The sequence below is a fragment of the Macrotis lagotis genome, chromosome X (assembly GCF_037893015.1).
Source record: "Macrotis lagotis isolate mMagLag1 chromosome X, bilby.v1.9.chrom.fasta, whole genome shotgun sequence".
Taxonomy (NCBI): Eukaryota; Metazoa; Chordata; class Mammalia; order Peramelemorphia; family Peramelidae; genus Macrotis; species Macrotis lagotis.
In genome coordinates this window covers 402,961,721-402,967,837 of record NC_133666.1, presented here as the reverse complement: position 1 = coordinate 402,967,837, position 6,117 = coordinate 402,961,721, and positions in this window count along the sequence as shown.

The window sequence follows — 6,117 nt, the reverse complement described above, 5'->3', positions numbered from 1 at the left end:
TAGAGATTTGGACAGTTCTAAATATTAGGATATGGTTTTTCTTCAATTCCATTTGGAGTGAAACTGGAGCCTCTGAGAGGGAAACCTACTGTATTCCTTTAAACAGTCAATACGTCAAATAATGGGCTTAACAGATTCCAGGAATGATCCTACCAGGTGTCAGGTGCAACCAGCAGAGGGGTCATCCAGTACTGGTCAGAGCAAGAAAATATGTATAATGTTGCTTGGTATTGTTGGGGTCTGAACAATAAGGTGGTATATTTTCTTCTTGAGAAGGAATATGGGACAGGAACTTCTTAAGACTTGTCAAACCTAACAAAAACTGTCCCCTTCTACTGATTCATGAACAAATGATTCACAAAATGCATTGTTAACAATTATTAAAAGAAATTAAATATTTCAGGCATGGTGTGGTTTTTAAAATATCATAGCTGAGAATTGAAGAAATGGGCTCAAAATAGAAAAGCAGGTTAAAGAATTGGAGAGCCTAATAAGAAGAACATATCTGAGAATGGGATTTCAATTTCAGAACCATGATCTAAAATATAGGAAAAAATGAGTTTTTTCACAGATAAGGAATATGTCTGATGAGGGCCAGTAAAATATCTAATCTAAAAATCTAATGATTAGGAATTTATATTAGAAAGGGGGGGGGACAGCTAGGTGGTGCAGTGGATAGCACACCAGTCCTGGAGTCAGGAGTACCTGGGTTCAAATCCAGCCTCAGACACTAAATAATTACCTAGCTGTGTGGCCTTGGGCAAGCTACTTAACCCCATTTGCCTTGCAAAAAAAAAAACCTAAAAAAAAGAGGGGGGGAAGAGAAATTGGCTTATATAAATCTATCAAATTAGATACTACAGAAAATAATAGGTACATTAGAAGAAGAACAGAAAGGATAAGTAAATTCAAGGATGTAATAACGATGAAGAGAATCCATAATAAAACCCATGATCTTTCTATATTGGAAAGTATAAAGTATATACAGGGTAGTAAACAAGATCATTTAAAAGATTTGAATTCAACATGGTAAATTTGTATTTGGTGAGATAGGATTCTTGACTGGATAGAGTCGCTTTGGAAGGTCATATCTTATTAAAAGGAAAAAAACATCAAGAGGGACAGTGGGTCTATATTAAGAAATGATATTTTAAGAGGATATGCTCATATAAATAAATCCTAGGTTCAGAATGGGGATTCACGTGGAAAGCAATTGGATGAACATTAAGAGGCATGAATCCAAGCAATATTGCTGTTGATGACTATTATTGACCACCCAATCAGAAAAGGGAGCAGATAAGCTGGGGGAAATGAAACAACCTGATGCAGAGACATGATGTAGTAGTGATAGTGGACTTTAAGATAAGTTAAATCCTGCCTCAGACAATTACTAGCTATGCAACCCAGGGCAAGTCGCTTTACCCTATTTACCCTCCATTGCTCATCTGCAAAGTTAACTGGAGAAAGAAATAGCAAACCATTATAGAATCTTGACCAAGAAAGCCCCAGATGAGATCATGGAGCATCAGACATGACTGAAATGACTAAAAACAACAAAATATATTCTTGGCTTGATTTACTGATAACTTCATTTTTCAAAAGATGGGGGATACAATGGTTAAACAGTCATCAAATCCTTCTCTAGTCTATTCTGGATCAGACTTTAGTCAATAAACAGAAACTGATGGCAAAAGTGGAAATTATGGGAATTTTAAGAGAATGTGACTACTCTAGTTAAGAATTTATGACAGAGAGGAAGGGGAAAATGCAGAATCGTACATAAATTCTAAATTTGGTGAGAATGGATTTCAAAGGGAAGAATTCCTGAGACTGGATAAATTCAGGAACTTATCCCCTTCTCTTCCTCCAATTCGATAAGGCACTTAACAGATATAGAAAATATCTTTGTAAATTTTGGGCTATCATTTTGTAGAATTTGTTTTAAGGAAAAAATAAGAGGAAAACATCACCATGGCTTCTTATGATTCTTTCCCTGGGGAAAGTAACTGATTTCATTGATTAGAGAAAGAGAATCAAAGCTGGCTTGAAAATAGTACCAGTGAAATTCCAAAGTGAAGAAAAAAATAGGTTTTGTAGTTTTCACTTTAAATATATCTGGTGCTTATAAAACTGTCAATTATTAGTGCTTTCTTGACCATGAAAAGAAGGAAACTTGTTTAATTCAGGGAGCAACATGAAAATAAGTGAAATTTAATTAAGTGATGGAAAAGGAGAGTTAGGAAAAAAAATTGTAGAGGGACGGACCCATGAAAAAGAGACTGTTAACCCTAACCACTGCCTGGTCCCAGACCCCATTGTGTATAATGGAAATAGATATTCATAATATTAGAAGGTAGAAAGATGTTCCAAACTAGAGATGTCTTTTGGAAAGCTTAAAGTAAAAGTTACAAAGCCTTCTAAAATAGAATTATTTGTTTAGGTAGAATAGAAGCAAGATCACCCAAGGAAACTGGCAAAGACTATATATTTTGTAAGCTCTTAAGAAACCCAAAAGATAATAGTATTGCAAATAATTGTGTTAGTATAAAACTGTTTATGTTAAATTATCAAAGGAGAAATTTCATGGAGTGAAGATCAGTTTTTTAGATAGTCTGGGATATGATTGAGAAACACAGCACTTTGCACCTGAAAGACCATTCTAGGGGTACATTCTCCAACCTTTAGAAAGTCTCATGAACTACAGGAGGCTACACTAGCTTTTGCCTGTGGTTAAAACTGAAAAGCCTGGGGAAAGATGAGAAGGTAGGGCCAGGTTGTAATGGGGAACTGGGAATACCAAAAAATGAGTTAATTGAAAACAATGGGCTCTAAATTTTGAAGGGTGGCCAACTAATGGCCCTTAGGTAAAATTTTTGATATTTTAAATGTTACCATTATTGACTTGTCAGATTTGTTTTGAAAGAAATTTTGCTCTGAAACGAAATAGGATAAGTGTGGTAAATCAGAACCTAATATAAACCTCATTTTTTATTTGAGATTAAGGAATTTGTTAGGGGCAGCTAGGTGGTGCAGTGGATAGAGCACTGGCCCTGAAGTCAGGAGAAACTGAGTTCAGATCCGGCGTCAGACATTTAATAATTGCCTAGCTGTATGATCTTGGGCAAGTCACTTAACCCCATTGCCTTAAACAAATAATAAAAAAAGAAATTTGTTAGATATTAAGCAAATTACCTCACCTCAATTTACTAATCTGTAAAGGAGATAAAAATAGTACCCATCTCCTAAAGTTGTTGTGAGGATCAATGTGTGATGTGTTCAACATAGTGTCTGGTGTATGACAAGTACTACATAGATGTTAATTACTGTTATTATTATTATTAGTAGTAGTAGTAGTAGTATTTCTTTATTTCAATGTAATTACTCCATATTGGATAGTTTCATCCTGGGTTTTTAGATTGATTATTATAAAATTTTAGGTGATAGATGATTTTCTATGTAAGATAATTTAGAAGTTATGAATTGATAAAATTCAACACTATTTCATGTTTTTAAATACAGGATATCATGTATGTTATTATTTTGCTTCTCAAATGTTCTTATATTGTGAAGTCTGGGAGACCATTGTATCAGAAATGCTGTTAAATTATAAAATGAGCTGTTAAAGAATGTGGTTTTAAAAAAGTCTGAAAACTGTAAAATATTTAATGGGGTATATTTGCTTTAAAATGACAATTTATTATTGAGAGAATTTTGCACAGATTCCTTATGCTCTACCCTTTTATGTGAGGTTCCTAAGGAACTTTGAATGAGGTCATAAGGCCAGATCAGCTCTGCTGATAGCATGTGTTAAAATTTTAAAGTATATCTTCTATCCTCATACTGAACATGACTAATCTGTAAACATGTTTATCAAAAATATGTATGTATGTATGTACAATGTTAACCTGATTGTTTGTCACTGAAGGGAGGGGGGTGGGAAGGGAGGGTAGAAGGAAATTTTGTAACAAAAATATACATATGCATATGGATGATGATGAAAAAACTTTGATAAGACATATTTGGAAAAATAAAATATCAATAAAAAATAAAGTATATCTTTCAGTTAAAGTGGGAAATCTTACAAGTTTGAGTTTTGTCTGAGAATATTTGGTTGTCATTTATGAAAAATTTTAAATTGTATCTGTTAATAAATAGTATATATGAGAATTACATCTTTGAATCAATATAGTAACAATGCACTTTAGATCAGGGATTTTATTTTGCCTTGGGGATTAATGGTCAATACAAATATCTGTTAATCTTGAATCTTAAAGCAATCAGTAATTTTCTAGGGTGTTTGAATTAAATATCAGGTTTTCCATGAATGTGTAAAAACTCTAGGATGTGGTTTTTCTTTATTTACAAATTAAGGAAAATTGAAATGTCCTCATATGTATTCACTGTAAACTATAAAACATGAATTGTGATTAGTGAAATATTGCTGTTGAGGTAAAATCTCTTGGGACTGTAATTTACTATAGTTCTTAGCTTTTGATTCCAGATATGATTGTTTAAATTGTCACAAAGTCAGTAGTCTTCCATTTAAGGGAAATGCTGCATGCTGTAGTCTGAGAATACAAGTGAATGTCTATCCCTGGTAAATGTTAAAGGGACAACCATAGCATGTGATAAGGTAGGATCCTCTTGATTTATTTTCCTCTTTATCTTTTCCTTTCTCAAGGGAAATTTTCTTTTTTTTTCCTTTATTTATTTTCATCCATTTTCACATGTATATTTTCAAGTTCCAAAATTTCTTTCCACCCTCCCTTCCCACCCTCCTCTGCTCAGTGGTGAACAGTCAAATTAGCATTATACATACATATTTTGATAAACATGTTTACAGATTAGTATGAGTTATTTTTGGTATGAGGAATTAGAATTAAGGGAAAGAGATGCAGAAGAGATAATTTTTTATAAATTCTGGAGGTTGTTTTTTTTTGTCTATGTGCTTTTTTTTTCCCTCTGGATGGGGATAACATTGTCCATAGCTGGTCTAATACAGTTGTCCTAGTTCTCTGAACTTCTGAGAGAAGCTGCTTCCATCAAAGTTGTTCATCTCACAGTGTTGTTGATGTGTACTTGTTCTCTTGGTTCTGCTCCCTTTATTCAGCATCCTATCCTATAAGTCATTCCATGCTTCTCTAGAGTCAGACCATTTATGGTTTCTTACAGAACAGTAGTATTCCATAATATGTATGTACCATCACTTATTTAGCTATTCCCCAATTGATGGGCATCCCTTCAATGTCCAATTCTTTGCCCCTACAAAAAGGGCTGCTATGAATATTTTGGAACATGTAAGACTTTTCCCTATTTTAATAATTTCTTCTGGATATAGTCCTAGAATTGGAATTGCTGGGTCAAAGGGTAGAAGCAGTTTTACTGTTCTTTGGGCATAGATCCATATTGCTTTCCAGAATGGTTGGATCTCTTCACAACTCCACCAGCAATATATCAATGTCCCAATCCTCCCACAACCTCTCCATCACTGATCTCATCTTCTTCAATCTGAAAGGTACAGGATGATACCTCATTATTGTTTTAATTTGCATTTCTCTAATCAATAACGATTTGTAGCATTTTTTCATATGCTTATATAAAACTTTAATTTCTTCATTTGAAAATTGTCTGTTCATATCCTTTGACCATTTATCAATTGGGGAATGACTTGTGACTTTATAAATTTGATGCAATTTTCTATATATTTTAGAAATAAGACCTTTATCACAACTCCTAGTTGTGAAGATTGTTTCCCAGCTTTCTGCTTTCCTTTTAATTTTGGCAGCATTGATTTTATTAGTGCAAAAACTTTAATTTAATGTAGTCAAAATCATTCATTTTGCAGTTTGTAATGTGCTCTAATTCTTGTTTGGTCATAAATGTATCCCCTTTCTATAGAGCTGATAGATGAGTATTTCTTAGTCTATTAATTTATCTATGGTGTCACACTTTATGTCTAAATCCTGTACCCATTTTGACCTTATTTTGTTGTAGGGTGTGGGATGTGGATTTGTGCCTAGTTTTTACCATACTGTTTTCCAGTTTTCCCAACAATTTTTGTCAAATTGTCAAGTTCTTATTCCAGAAGCTGATAAGTCTTTGGATTTGTCAAATAGT